The sequence below is a fragment of the Caretta caretta genome, chromosome 2 (assembly GCF_965140235.1).
Source record: "Caretta caretta isolate rCarCar2 chromosome 2, rCarCar1.hap1, whole genome shotgun sequence".
In the NCBI taxonomy this organism is placed as follows: Eukaryota; Metazoa; Chordata; order Testudines; family Cheloniidae; genus Caretta; species Caretta caretta.
Window position 1 is genome coordinate 244522918 of NC_134207.1, and position 15945 is coordinate 244538862.

General features: G+C 41.3%; 1 long non-coding RNA gene across 1 annotated transcript in view; it reads right to left on the bottom strand.

Annotated features, from left to right (window-relative positions):
- Positions 1–291: 291 nt before the first annotated feature.
- LOC125631277 (uncharacterized) overlaps positions 292–15945 on the bottom strand; it is a 78407-nt gene continuing 62753 nt past the window's right edge. Inside the window, exon 6 of the long non-coding RNA XR_012667284.1 lies at positions 292–783. This is a non-coding gene — a long non-coding RNA (uncharacterized LOC125631277). The remainder of the gene's footprint in view (positions 784–15945) is intronic.

Sequence of the window (15945 nt, forward strand, 5' to 3'; positions counted from 1 at the left end):
GATTCTCCCTATTTTTATTATCTAGTGGCTCTTATTATCTAAATTGAACTTACTTTCTTATGCCAAATGTCCATGCTGTGTTGCTTGCTTTTAAAATTCGGTGCACCTCCTTTTTTAGATCTTGTCATGGGCTATAATTCATTTACTCAGAGAGCTCCATTTTTTATTTATTCCTGATCCAACGCAAATTACCTTCCTTTTTACCATACCTTTTTTTTAATGCTAACATCGATTGACTTGGCCAAAGGCCTCAGAGGATCATTTATTCTCTTCACTTAGGCAAGGTTAATGGGGAAAAAAACCACAATGTCAAACACATATTCATGGTCATTCAGTTGTTACTTTATCATTGCATTCATCTTCAGATTTACCATTTGACAATTTCAGTGTTTAGAGCCCAGATAGTAGGTCCTGTAGAACACAGGTAAAACTATGTCTTAAACTTTGAACCTCTCAGTGGGCTAGGCCGCAGCTACCTTAGAGACCCTTTCTTTGCACACCACCAACATAATATAGTCAACCAGGGTGTTGAAGATAATTAAGCCCAGGACAAAGGTATTGGGAAACAGGGTAATGAGTTCTTGAAGCAGGTCCCCCAGCCACAGATTTCTCTATGGAAGAAGATCAGGATGAGTTTGTATTTTGCCTCTGTGAGAGGACGGTTTAGAAGTCACATCATTGCAAAGATTTTTTCCTCATCAGAAACAGCAACAAAATGGATGTCAAGTTTTCTTCTTCCTCTAGATATTTCCTTCTGAAGAATACCGATGGATCATTATGTTACTGAGGGAGAAGCAGAGGAGTTGGATCAATTATAATGACAGGGAAATGCTTTAATTCATACAATTGGTATCTAAATAAAAAAAAACATTATGTCTGCATGAGAGACAGATTAGGTTGAAGAACTGGGTAGGAAGATTCATGATCCAGTATGACATCTGTAGTTTCAGAGACAAAAATTAACCCTGAACAACTCTGTCATTTTTTCTTTTGAAAAGGCATCATGGGATAAAGGTTGGGTGAGCATCTGATATAATGTCCAATCCAAATTCTTTGCAGGGCCCACCTGCTGTTCAAGCTACGTCCCAAACAGAAGTCTGTAAGGCTCAGTGGTTCCCAAACTTGTTCCGCCGCTTGTACAGGGAAAGCCCCTGGTGGGTCGGGCCAGTTTGTTTACCTGCCGCATCCGCAGGTTCAGCCGATCGTGGCTCCCAGTGGCTGTGGTTCGCTGCTCCAGGCCAATGGGAGCTGCTGGAAGCTCCCTTGGCCCGCCCTGCTTCCAGCAGCTCCCATTGTCAAAATTGTCAAAAGGCTTTTCTGATCTAAGTTTAGTAATAGATAGACATGTCAGTACAGCCTATTTTTATAGAACAATATAGTATATATTAAAATGACATTTCATTTTAATTCTTCAGTGATCCACCACAGTCACATTATGCAAAATATTAGCATTTCCTGATACAGATGTGACAAACACACCCTCCTGTACCTTGCCCCTTAAAATTTCAGTAGCAAGCTGTGCCGCCACTAAGCAGCCCTTGTTTATGTAATGAGCAAAACATAAGTAAAAGAAGAGAATAAACTTTGAATAATTGAAAACTAATTATTATTAGGTCTAGGTGAAGCAAGGGGTTAACACACTAACTTTTCTATTCTGAAGTGAGAAGTGGGTTCAGTGTCTGAATTAGGTCACAAATGCAATGTTTTGAATGGTGTCAATCTAGTTCATACTGGACATTGAACTATAATCCATAACAATTACCAGGGCCAGATTTACACCTTACGTGCCCCTAGGCACAGCATCTTCAGTGCCCACCGCCCCCGCCCCCACACACACTTACATCTTCAGTGCCCACCTCCCCAACCCCCCCACACTTACAGCTCACCTTCGTGTTTTCCATAAAAAATGAAAATTTTAACACACTTTTAACTTTTAGGCACTCCTAGAATCCTGGGGCCCCTAGGCACATGCCTACTGTGCCTAAATGGAAATCCAACCCTGACAATTACACAATTTCTCACTAGCTTCTCTGTGTCACTTAGGCTTTTGCCAGAAGGATAAGTAGATTTATTTTTCTATTCTGGTTGCTAGTTATGAAGTATTTTACCTAGTGTTTTCTTTTCTCCAGTATTACATTTTATATTGTTGTATTAAATTCACAAAATATAGTGAGAGGCACATTTTTCAAATTATAGAAATTAATAAAATAGAAAAATTATAAAATGAAAAATCCCTGCTTATGGCAGCGAGAATAGAGACATCGTTCTGTTATTTCTATAACTATTTGCTGAAAGAGTCACCTGAAACTAAACAAAATAACCCCATCAATCCTTCCCCTAAACTAGTCTGAAAGTTTGTTTTATAGTTTGTTTTACGGACTGTGTTATACAGGAGGTCAGACTAGATGATTACAGTGGTCCCTTCTGGCCCTATAATCTATGAATTTATGCGCTGCTTTAATAGATACTATGTATCTAAGGTGCTAGGTAGGTAATTATATTTGATTTCTCATATGGTTGCTTCCATCATCCCATCAATATCACCACCACTGTACCTGGACGGAGCTTTAGCTAGTTCCCAATAGCTCTCATTCAAGCTCCAATCTTGGCCAGACACTAGTAAAGTTGATTGGCCACACAATCTGAGTCTGACAAAATGGAGATAGTAGGCCAATCTACTCCAGAAAGCCTCCCATCAACAGGTGGTCAGAACATTTTTGACAAATGAAATTTCAGAAATATGCCGTTTCACTGAAGTCAAACTTTTGCAGAGACATATTGGTTTTGATTAAATTTTCTTCAGGAGGTGGCTTAGTTTGGTCCAGGGCTCTCGTCACTTCTGGAGATAGAGAGAAAATAAACTCAAAATTCTGTGTTTTTGATCTGAAAACTGATGTTTTGACACAACTCCATTTCACAAGAACTTTTCAAAGGTTTTGGTTTTTGTACAAGGTGGAATGAAAAGGAATTTCAAAACTCTGCTGCAAAATCTTTCAGTTAGCTCTATTCCCACCACTGTAGCTCCATGGGTGTTACAGTAGGAGTGCTAACATAGGCAGGGCATCAGCGCTGCTTTCAGAGCTAGGCACCTGGCCAGCAGTGGCTGCTCTCCAGCCACCCAGCTCTATACTGTGACCTGCCCTTACAATAGCCTTGCGACCCCCTTTTGGGTTAGAACCCCCAGTATGAGAAACACTGTGAACTTTTACCCTATTCTATAGAGTATTTTTATAGTATAGGGTAAAAGTATGCAAAAGACCAGACTTCATGGTGGAGACCAGATTTCATGGTCCATGAGGCATTTTTCAGGGCCTGAATTTGGTAGGGTGCTAGTCATACTCCATGCAATGTTAGAAGACATGATGGTTAGAAGACATGATGTGCTGTCTACCCTAGTACTACTGCGAGTGGAGATGTACCAATGGTAAACACAGCCACAGAGATGGACAGTTTTCCAGAAAGATTTTTTGGAAGTAGTGTGAGTTTCTGAGAGCAGAGTTGGAACCCAGTTTAGTAAAAAAAAACCCACTTTTTACAGGTTGTTATACGGAAACAAAAAAGCTTATCTGGCTTGCCCACAGTCACATATCAAGAGAGTGGCTGAGACATAACTAAAACACAAGAGATTTTCTTTTGAGGTCCCTACTACTCTTTTGAGAACTACTCCCTCTTTTGAAAATAATTTGTATCCTGATGAACAGGAAGGACAAGCAAGAAGGCTTTTACTGTGTGTCTCTCAATGAGAATGATTAAATAAATTGTTGACTAGCACATAGATAATGACTGAAAAATGCTGCTGGGCTGACAAGAGTAAATACATCAAATCACTTTGGATGGTAATAAATAGGAAATGAGCAAAAACATCTGTATCTAATTACCCCATGAAAGTAAGAGGAATACTGGGCAATCTCTTTTATTCAGCTGAAAACTAATAACTAGTAGCTATTAAAGTTGTGAGGATTCACCCTTTCCCAATAACCTGTCACATTCTGGCATATATCTGCAGTCTGGCTGCAAGACATTTGTAGCAAATGAGGAAATGGCAGAGTTAATGCCCCTTAACATGGAATTCAATTGTAACTGATGCAGAGTGTGAAATATCCATTAAAGCTGTATTGAGACAGGAATACAATTTCGATAGACTTTTATGTCAATGGCAATATGAATTTTTGACACAACTTTCCTATCTCTGAACATGTCACCACTTAAAATGTTAATGGGAGATTATTTTAACAGGTGTTATTCTACCATAAAAATAAACCCAAAGAACTTAAACAAAAGATAAACTAAAATGATATGAAAGAAAATACCAAAGATGTTTTTCGTTAATAATTCCAATGAGTTAATTCAGGCAATTTGTCTAAGAGTAGTGGGTTGTATGATAGCCTCTGCATAATTAATATTAAGGCAATGTTCCCCTTATTTTACACCTCACCCTACCGACTTCACCAGAACTAATCTGAGCCATCTTGAAATTTCAAATCTTTTATCTTTCAACAGGGTAACTTTTTTCTGGTAAGCTTGAGACAGACTGAACACGGTATTTAAAAGATATCAGTCACAGCATGGCCTGATTGCATTTCTTGAACATTTTCCTGTTTGTTTCTTTGTTGGCTTATCATTAGCCTAATACAAGATCCACTGAATTCAGTGACAAGACTTCAATTGACTTCAGGCCCTGAAACTCTAAAACGTCTTGGCTCAGACACTTGTGTTCCAGTATGTGTCTGTTGGTGAGGATTTATGCCTATGGCTATTTTGGTAAGTGCTGGTCAAACATCTTCAAATTTCTAAATTTAATAATGTTTTTCATGAAAATTTTTGAATTTTTCACAAAAATGTTTCATCTTTTTTGACCATTTCCCAAGTTTTGCAGATGAGGAGGGGAGAATTTAGTGGAGTTATTAGAAGCAATTTAAGTGTATATTATGAGTTCTGTGGAGTTCTCAGTTTGGCATGCCTAATTTGAAGAAGCTCAGGAAGTTAACGCCATCTGGATGCAACCTTCTCAAAGCATCCATTTTGCTCTGATTGAAAGCACTGGCAAAACTCTTGTGCCACACTGTGCATGTAGACACCCTTTACTAGTGAGGACTCTAAACGTAATTGAGAATGTTCCAGTTGGGAAGATCCTCTCGGCTGCTATCCAGCCTTAGAGACCACTACTCCCATGATGCCTTGGGGAAAGAGTGAGAGACTTCCTCATCCAGGGAGTGCAGGGAGAGAGGGCAGTGGGCTCCATTTTGGGAGAGGAGTGAGATTGCTTGTGTGGAGCTCCATCCATACCAAGAGCTGCTGCTAGGAAGCCAGAAGCTGCTGCTGAGAGCCTGCTGGGGCTTTGATTGAGCAGGGAGCTTCAGAGGTGGTTGGTGGCTTCATTGGAGCAAGGGAGAGAATATTGCTGTGCCTAGAGCTGACTGAGTTGGGCCTGCAGTGAAGGAATTATGAGTAACCCCCATTCTTCTTTGGGAAAGTACTTGCAAGGCACAGCAGAAAGACTGAGTCTGAGGAGATGCAGAGTGATCTTCCTGTCGAACCAGGACCCAGAGCTGCAGACATTTGGTGGGGCCAGCTCCAATCGTCTGAGGGGTTGTGCAGCTTGTTGCCATGGCTGGACTGATACACAGAACCAACAGAGTGCTGTCTCTGGTTGCAGATCTTCAAGAGTGCCCATGCAAGCAAGTGTCTAGTACCCTGAAATCCAGAGGAGTGTACGCTCCAGGGTGGGGTAAACGGTGGCAGTGTAAATGCCAGTTAGATAAGTTTCATTTATTACTGTATACTCTATTTGTTAATTGATTTTATATAACTGCCCCCTGTGGATTCAAATTAGTAGTGACATTTAATTCTAGTTGGTTATACCCTGTTTCTTTAAGTTGTTAAGTAAAGGTGTGTTAACTCTAATTTAAGTATATTGGGTGTATATTATTTATAATTGGTATTTCTGAGTTAGACCCATGCCACAGATTATTAATTAATTATTATTACTATTATTGGTTTATTCCTGGAGGTTCCAAAGGCAATGCCATTGAGTGTGTACAGGGGCCAGCCAGGTGGAGGCACTGCCAATTTTAAATTCCTTTAGGAGTAAAGGGACTGCAGTAGAGGGGTGGATTCCCACCTATCCAACATCACCACTTGGATACCCAGGATCTCCTTTAATGTCAACATCAGGTGCCCAGGCACGAGGTGAGTGTTTCCTGCTCCCGAGTAACCCAGGGAGAAAATAGGGCGGAGAGGGGGGAAAGGGAGGGGTTGGTTTACATGCACATTACTTAAGGGCACTTATGAAAGTGCCTCTCAGTGCTCTAGAACATTTTGTGAAGTCTGCTGCTTTGGAATGAGCGCATGCACCTTCAGAATTCAGGAGACCAGAACAGCTGGCTCACATGGAACTTTCTTCTGGAGGAACTATTCCATTATACTAACAGCTCTTCATGGTACATAGAATTAGGATGAAGTATTCTGATGCACAAATACAGAATGGGGGGAAATTGGCTTGGCAGCAGCACTGCTGAGAAGGATCTGGGAGTTGTGGTGAATTACAGCCTCAACATGAGTCAGCAATGTGATGCTGTTGCAAAAAAAAAAAAAAAAAAGCAAATGCCATTTTAGGTTGCATTAACAGAGGCATAGCATGCTAGTCATGGGAGGTGATAGTATCACTCTACTTGACAGTGGTTAGGCCTCAGCTGGAGTACTATGTCCAATTTTGGTCACCAATGCATAGAAAGGATGTAGAGGAACTGGAAAGGACACAGAGGCGAGTGACAAAGATGATTGAAGGGATGGAATGCAAGCCATACAAGCAAAGGCTGAAAAGAACTGAGTATGTTTAGTTTGGAAAAGAAGAGATTAAGGGGAGGTATAATAGCAATCTTCAGATACTTGAAAGGCTGCCACAGAAATGATAGAGAAAAGTTATTGTCTTTTGCAACGGAAGGCAGGACAAGAGGCAATGGGTTCAAACTACAGCATAGAAGATTTAGATTAAATCTCAGGAAAAACTTCCTAACTTTAAGAACACTGGGACGATGGAACAGACTGCCTCGGAGGTTGTGGGAGCTTCTTCTCCGGAGGTTTTCAAAAGGAAGCTGGATAGATCTGTCTTGGATGGTTTAGACACAATAAATCCTTCATCTTGGCAGGGGATTATACTGGATGACCCTTCTAACCCTGTGATTCTATGTTTTCATTGTCCTCCTGCTCTGAATGGCAAAATGCCCCAGTGGTAGTGTGAAGACACTGCCTTTATTCCTGCCTTATGAAAATATGCCTGATGAACAACTTTCACAATCACCATTATTGTGGAGACTTGGTGAGCACCCTGCAGAGCAGCGTGGGATCCAAAGCCCACCCATGGATCATGGAACAGGCCTCCATGAAAAGGTGATCCATGTGCCACAGAGGAGGGGAGTTCTGTCTGATGTACCTCTCCAGCTTTCTTATTGGGGGCATCATGGGCTGGGCCAACCTTAAGACATAGGCCATAGTGCTGAGGTGTTCAGTCAGGTCATGGCCCAAGCACTTTTCTGCCCACCACAGCCCAGCTCAGGGCAAGGTGGAGCAGGGTGTTGTGGGAGGAGAGCCCCACCGGCACATTGTAGCAAAAGCCAACAGGCTAGTTGCACCTAGGGTGCAACTGGAGATTCATAGTGGTGAGTTCTCCTTGCACCACTGGCAGGATCATGTTCTTATAAAGCACCTCTCACTACAATATCTAAGCAGCAGGGAATAATGAAACATTGTTGATTGTAAGTAGGTATATATTTTCTCCTTTTCTTTCTGTTCCTCCTTCAGGCCTAGCTAATGCTAATTAGTGTTTTTATCCATGAGTACTCTCATTGACTTCAGTGAAACTAGTCATGGAGGAAGGTGCTACTGAATGTAAATAAAGGTGGTCCATTGTTATTACTACTGCTAGTATTGGACTGGTATTTATATAGCACTTTCCATTTCAGAGGGTCACCTAGTACTTTATAGATTGTATGCATGGAGATCACTTCATCCACCACTAAAATTCATCGATCTCTGAAGTGCAGAAAAAGTTGCTAGTCTATACGGGCAACATAAAAAATCCAGGATCTATCTATCTATATATCTATCTAATTTAAAAAAAGAACAGGAGTACTTGTGGCACCTTAGAGACTGACAAATTTATTAGAGCGTAAGTTTTCGTGGGCTACAGCCCACTTCATCGGATGCATAGAATGGAACATGTAGTAAGAAGATATATATATATGGAAGTTAGAAGTTTCCATAAAAACTTCTGTGTATATATATATATATATATATCTTCTGTTAGTCTCTAAGGTGCTACAAGTACTCCTGTTCTTTTTGCGGATGCAGACTAACACGGCTGCTACTCTGAAACCTAATTTAAAAGGAACCTATCACACAAGCATTTAAAAAGGTGTTAAATGGTGTTTTCTCAGACCATTCTTTTAGGTTACAGCAGAGTGGGAGTGTACATTGTTTGTATTGTTATCCTGTATTTATTTCTTCTGGACTCCAGAAGCTTTCCAAACAAAGGAAAAGGCATTATCCCTGCTCAAAAGAGCTCACAGGATGACGAGAGAAAAGTAAACAGAGGGAGTAAAAGAAAGGGAAGCAGCAAGTTAACAGTTAAGGTCTGGATTCTGCAAACAAATAATGCCTGACTTTATTACTCCTGTGTGTAGAGTTAAGATGTGTGTAAGTGCTTGCAGGATTGGCACCTCCATTAATAAGTTTCTTATAGGCATCGAAACATAGATTTTTCTTCCAGTCTTAACTTGAATGTAGTGAGGGTAGTTAGTCGCCTGAAGGGTGGTGGGTTAGATTCTCTAATTCATTATGATACCTTTGTCAGAGGGGAAACTCCCTGCTAGTGCAAATGTGCCAGATCCAAATCATGTGCCCTCTCTGAAGCCAGCCCAACATATGGGACACAACAGCGGAGGGAGGAGAAAATTAAGGGTAGGGATTGGATGTGGCAGAGCAGAACTCTGCTCCAACAATCCTTTACTAGCATTGGGGACATTAAAGACCTAGTAGAGAAGCCTGGAAGCTACACTGACTTGTATCAAGAGAGAGCTACTGTATATATCTGAGTCATTTTCCATTTTAATCTGAAGGCTAAAGCTGCCACTAATACAGATATCTCACTGGCAATAAAATATGCATACTTATCATTTATCTGTTTTATCCCACATCATTCATATTTAAAGTAAGACATTTGCCTTTTTAAGACTCTTTTTTTAAAAAAAAAATCTCCTCAGTGACACCCACACAATCCTTCTTCCTCTTTATTTATCTGACTCTTTACTGTTATGATCACCACAAACATGGAATATGTTAGCAACTGCAAATGCATTAGAAGGCTTTTGCTGTTGTATCTCTGAGTTGGGAAACAGATTTGTAATGGATCTCAGCCTGCATTCCCCAAACTGACCGTGAAGTTAGCTTCCTATATGGTCATGAGGGACAATCCTAAAATAAACAGCAATCTCTGAACATGTTTGAATATTTAGCAACTAGGTTGACAATAGCTGCTCACTGGGAATGCTAATTTATCTCCTCAAGCATTGTTGTCTCCCTGCTCATCCCTTTGTAAAAATGTGAAGGGCAGTGTCATGGGGGCTGGCTCCTGAGGGGGTCAGGAACCCAGACTACCTGTGACAGGCTCCACTAATGAGAATGTGCCAACCCAGATCCACCCATGGATAGTAAATTGCCTCAGTAGTTTGGCTGCAGTTAATTCTGGAAGGAGCACCTGGGCTGTACAAAGAGTTATGAAGGTTCAAATAGGGGAGGAGAGCACAGAGCGGTAGCTCTTAAGGACAGGGCTTCTCAGGGGAGCTGGTGAGGGAGCTCACCAGGAACGGAAACTGAGGAAGAGTTCTCCTAGCAGGAAGAGGCTTCAAAAGAAAAGAGCTGTGAATGCCTAACCCTACTCTGGTCCAGTGGGAGGACCTCACCAGGTAGCAGCAGGTGCTCCAAGCTATAGAACAATGACATGACATTCTGAAGAAGGCTTCTGTGGTTTGAACTCTGCAGGGACTTTGAACCCAGACCAGGAATCCTTCCCCAACAACTGTGTTTTTTCACCAGGATACTCCAGGGTGAGTGCCTCCTTTTATAGTCAGAATTATTTGTTGCCCCATATGTGTCTATATATTTTTTGTTGTTAAATGAGAGTGGGGAAGAGCATATGGGGTCACAAGGATACCCCCCCTCTTAATAGGAAGAAGCCCTGACCCTGCTGTAGCATCTCAGAGACAACCTAGATCACCCTCATGGCAACAATAAGGTGGACAAGAATTCTTGTGGACAAGAATAAGAAGCCCCTTCAGCCAGAGTAGTGGTGGATAGATACAGATTTCAACATCTCTGCAGTCTAAAGACCAGCCTTATGGAGAGAGACAGACGTCTGTGACACAATTCCACTTGCAGACCCAGAGCCAAGACTCAGTAGTACTTACCCGAGTTGTTCTAACTGAGTGTGCTTTGCTGAGCCTCAGACAAAGCCTTATACTCAGATGTTAAAGAACCTGTTCCTGACTGTATTCAAACTATACAGATTCAAGTTTGGAGTTGTTTCTCTTCACTCTACAACTCGATGGTAGTTTTACAATGTGTCCTGAGTAGCCTGGTTGAATGCCTCCCCCTGCGTATGCACGCACACACAAGCACACACACACACACATTTTTTGACAAAAAACAGCCATTCTTTTCATTAAAATTGTCACAAAAAATCATCCGATTTTTTGACCAGCTCTAGCCCTAAGAAAGGAGAGAGGGGGTACATAACTACACTGGGCCAAGGGTCAAAATTCCTCCTTTTCTCCCTCTGTGCTTTGGGGAAAGAGTAAATTACATCTTACCTTTCCAGGGAGCACATTTTCCCTTCCATTCCCTGTGGCCTGGCCACTCTCCCCTACATATGCCCAGTCAGCTGTTCTCACCAGTGAGTTGTAGGAGGGGAGGCTCCACCCACTCCCTGTACCTCCAAGCCTCTTTCCCTTCCCCTGGGAGGAGCATCAAGCTAGCTGATTGGCTTTCCACTTCCCATGGTTGGAGTCACAATCTGAGCTGGGAAGCAAAGAGGAGTCTTACTCACTTTTACCCCGCTATCCATCTGGGTAACAGAGGTGACAGTCTGGCCCTTTTGATTAATAACAGAACTTGAGCTTCTCTAGGTTCTTCCAGCCTTAATTCTGATCACCCAAGTGCATGCTGATGCTTTATTTATGGCTTTCCTTGTCTTCTATCACTAAATTCTTATAAACAGAATTCAGTCCAGTTTGTGCTAATACCTTCCTATCAGCATTTAGACAGAATGCTTTGCTGGAATCCAAGCCAAGAGGGAGATTGTGGCTGAGATGCATAGATGGTGTGTTGGCTGCTTTTCAAGAAAGCACAGATACTCTCAACACCTTTTTAGACTTCTTAAAAACTAAAACATCCTTCTACTAAATTTGCAAAGGAAATTGACACAGAATGCTTCATGCCTTTTCCAAGCAGTGCACTCACGTGCTATGGAGGACAAGTTCCTAAACTTTTCTAATGATGGAAATCTTGTACTTAGGGATCAGTATCATCACTCTGAGTCTAGCCATTATCCTAATCAGTGTAATTCATACCCTGACTGACAGAAGCAAAAACATGATCCAGACAAACATGAATGAAGAAACTTTCCTTCCAGCATCAGTTGCCAGGTTCTGAATAAATAAAATTATTGACAGAAGCAAAACTCTTGTTTTATCTTGCTCCATATTAACTGAGTGGAGACTTATTTCTTGTGTTGCTTTGTCTGCACGTATGTATACATCTGTATATGTGAGAGTGTGAATGAATGTGTAACTCAAGTTTTGAAGGAAGGCAGGATTAACATTTCTTTTCATCTTCTAATATTCCCCAGCTAGATCAAATGACTGTAATTCAAAAATGTGAAGGTTTGGGATAACTGAAACAGTTTTTTTTTCAAAAATATCATATAAAAATCTGCCTATTGTTTAAAGAGAGAGAGAAAAAGAAGACTGTATTAAGAAACACATAAGTCATCTATCTTTTTTTTAAAGCACATTTTGGTGACCACCAAATGAAGAAAATTGTGATTAGGAAGATGTTTAAAGCACGTTTACAAATAATGTCATTGTTACAGAGTTTGGGGATGCAATTCAGCCCAGTGAGGGGTTGTCACCACTTTCTCTGCAACCCTGGGTCCCTACAATGCTTTGCTCCTGTAGCTCCCAGACTGGGATACTCACAATCAGCCCACAAACATGCAGGTCTTTGTGCTAGAAAATCCTGGTTCAGCAGCTTTGACCTCAGCAGCCTATCTACAACCTCACATTCTCCCTCTGGCTTCCACCAACCTGAGTTACAGACAGCACGGTGACCCCAACACACTCCTAATCCTGAATTTTCCAGAAACTATATGCTCTGTAATGTCCATCCCTATCTTGGACAGTTCAGAGAAATAATGTGGTTTGTTTGTTCCTCTAAAGATACAAAAGCACAACACATCGTATTAACTAAACTGGGATGACTACACCCTTTTATTTAAACACAGCACCAAGTTGGTTTATAGTACACATAAAACAAAGTTATTAACAATCGGTAAAGCTACAATTCTGTCATGGAAGTCACAGACTTTCCCTGACTTTTACTAAAAATACCCATGACAGAATCTTCACCTTAACAATAGGACATAGGTTAAGTGATGCCAAGTAAAAGGAACAAAGTTAGACGGAGTTACAAGCAACAACAACAAACAAACCAAACAAAAAAAACAAAAAAAAGAGAAAAAATGCATCTACAATCTCACAATCAGCAAGTCTAAAACTTAGTCTAGCAAGATACAACCTTTATTCAATACGATTTCTCTTAACAATCTTCCATGTTCCCAGCCATAGCTGACTTTCCCTTAGTCAGGCCCTTACATAGAAGTACAAGAGACTAGTTTCCCTTGTCTTCTCGGGGGAAAATCTTTGCCTAAGCAGATTTCTCACCTACATTCAGTTTCCAGAGACTTCAGTTGCTCCTTAGCTGAAGGACTCATCTTTCTCAGATTGAAAGAGTTCTGTTCCCTATTATCTGTCCAGTGAGGGATGCCAAATATGGCTTCTGTCTTTGCTTCTATCTTCCAAAGTTCATTGACTTTGTTTCAACAGGCGGGATGCCTCATGCTGTTCTTCCCTTCCTGTGGGTTTCCCATCCCTCTGGACATCACTGGGGCTTCCATTGTTTTGATTCCACCATGCTTAATTTACATAGGAGACAGATATATAGCTGCCTTCTCTCCTGTCTGGGAGGGAACCTGTTTCTCCCTTTGTTTAGTTGCAGACTGGAAGCATAATATCATTAGGCATCCATATTTCTGCATATAGTGTTAATACAGACATTGCACAATGATATTAATCATCAGTGTGCCATTAGCTTTTAGAAAAGACCCTTTTCTATACACTTTTATAATACAGAAGTATTGTATATAATCAGTTGATTCAGTTGCTAATCACCTGAGGTTCAGACCCCTTGTCTTTATAGACCAGCAAACCTTTGAAATGGATTCTTATGAGGGTAACCCCTCAAAGTAAAGTTTATTCAAGCTGTCAGGAAGACAACATGAAATCTGGTGGTGAAGGAAGCTCCATTGTCTTTCTTTCCCCACTTGTTAGCTTAATAGCTTTGTCTACTTGGTATGTAAAAATAGATTTTTGTTGTCTGCCTGAAGATCAGGCTGGTCAGAGAATCAAATACACAATCCTGTGTCTGGTTAGAGAATCAAATACACATTCCTTTCTCTAAAGCAGACCTTGTTACCAACTTCCCCTGACATGCCTGGTTAAACTCACGTTAGTCATAATTTGAGCATATATCCATAACTCTTAATAGCCACCACGGACATATATTATGCAAGAACATTAGTGATCAGTGAGTTATTCATTTTCAAATGATACCTCACAAGATATATTTTGTGCAAAGATTATTACAATACTGTGTAAGGTGTAAATAAAGGAGTGCTTAGTGTCACAGTCATGTTATCATTTATTGGTATATTTTTTAAACTATCCATTGGAAAACTAGGCTAGATGAAATAAAAACTGACCTGAAATTCTACCAAAACTCAAACTGAACCCAAATCAATTATTTCTCATTTTTGCTGTAAGTGGAGATGTACCAAAATACAGAAAGAAAGGCTATTCTTGCATCAAAAATGAACAAGTACTTAAAATTTTCCAGATAAAGTAACCTTAGGTGAGGTTTCCAGCTGGAGCTGTGAGAAATATTAATCAAAGTAAAAATATTCTTTGCCGTGTCTACAGATTTTCAAGAAGTCCAGGCTCTGCCTAATATGAAGCAAGATATTGAACCTGGGTTTCCCAATGGCAGGCGAAAGGCCTAATCAAAGGGTTATTGACAATACTGAGTTTGTGGATGTGTGCATTCTCTCTTTCTCTCCGTTTCTCATATTCTGTGTTTGTTTTTCGTTTGCTACTTGCTGTTTCTTTGTGTTAGGGCTGTTGTTGGTTCTCTCTTCCCTTTTCCTTACGGGCGGGGCGGGATATGAGGGATTTTCTCCATAGGGTACAGTTCAGATAGGTTTAGTGGTTTGACCCACAAGCATAGGGTTCAGTGTGTGATTGCTGGTGGAGGGTGTGTTGCTGAGTGTAGGTAAGCTTATTGGATGTGCTAATATAAAATCTGCCTTCCAAATATCCAAATCTAAAGTGATTTTCCTAGCCCAGGAGCAGTTTGTGAATTTTTTGGTACAGGATGGACTCTGGGTCAAGGAGTCTTTTGTTCAAATTTTTCCTTGTTTACTACTGCCATTAAAGTGTTTTTTTACAATGCCCCCCGCCACCCACCTTCATCATGAGACGCTAGTGTCTGATCTCTCCCATAAATGGAGAAGGTAGTTATATCATTCAAGTGCCAGGTTTATGTGGTTTTACATAATCCTGAACAGCCCTTGAACCCGGTGTTAAAGCACCACATAGATGGGGCAGGTTATACAGTGTTTGCTACCTCTGAAAATATTAAATGTTTCTTGTGTGGTGACCCTGGTCACTTGAGGGGCTCCTGCCCATGCACTGCTGGCTCAGGAGTCCCTGGTAAGAGTGTGGGACCCCATGATAGTGGGGAGGCAGCTGGGACATCAAGGCACCAGCAGCAGAAAGAGCCTACATCTACTCTGCCAGATTCTATTTCCCCTCCATATGTGGTCTGCCATTTTCCAGGGAGCAGTCCCCTCAGAAGAATACTGTTATGACCCCATAATTTGTGCCAGGAGAGACATGAGTCCTGGAGATTGAGGAGCACTTCCCTGCAGAGGAAGCAAAGACAAGTTCTAGAGATGGGGTTGAAGAACAGACTGATTTATGTGGGACTGTTTCTAAACGGGCTAAGACTTTGGATACCTCTGAGCTGCTGGAAATGGCTGAGGAGGGAGCTGGGCATCCTAAGGAGGAGCATAGCATTGTGTTGGGTGGGAGCTCCATATCTGTAGAGCAGAACTGTTTTTCCCAGCATCCTGAGTCTTTAAGCCCCCAATTCTGCATGCTGCAGTGATGAAGCTGGGTCCCAGCCTAGGGCTGCACTGCCTATCCCTCTTGGGAAAATAGATATAACAGCTGCTCCCACTGAATTTCATTCCTTCATGAATGAAGAGAATGTTACAGAGGCAGTTCAATGTTCTTCTCAGCTGGTGGAGTCTGAAGGGGATGAAGAGGATGATGATGATCTCCCTGACTCCTCACTGGTTCCTGATATCCCAGCCAGTCAGCTATATAGGAATGGTTGGTGCCGTGTGAAGGAGATTAGTGACTTTTTGAATAGCACCTAAAGGAAGTAGGCAGTTGCGGTTAAAGCCTATTTCCCTGATTTACAGCACTTTGATCACCCAGCTGCCCTCGTCTTGAGAGACCTCGGTTGATTGTAGGAAACATTTCCATTTCAAAC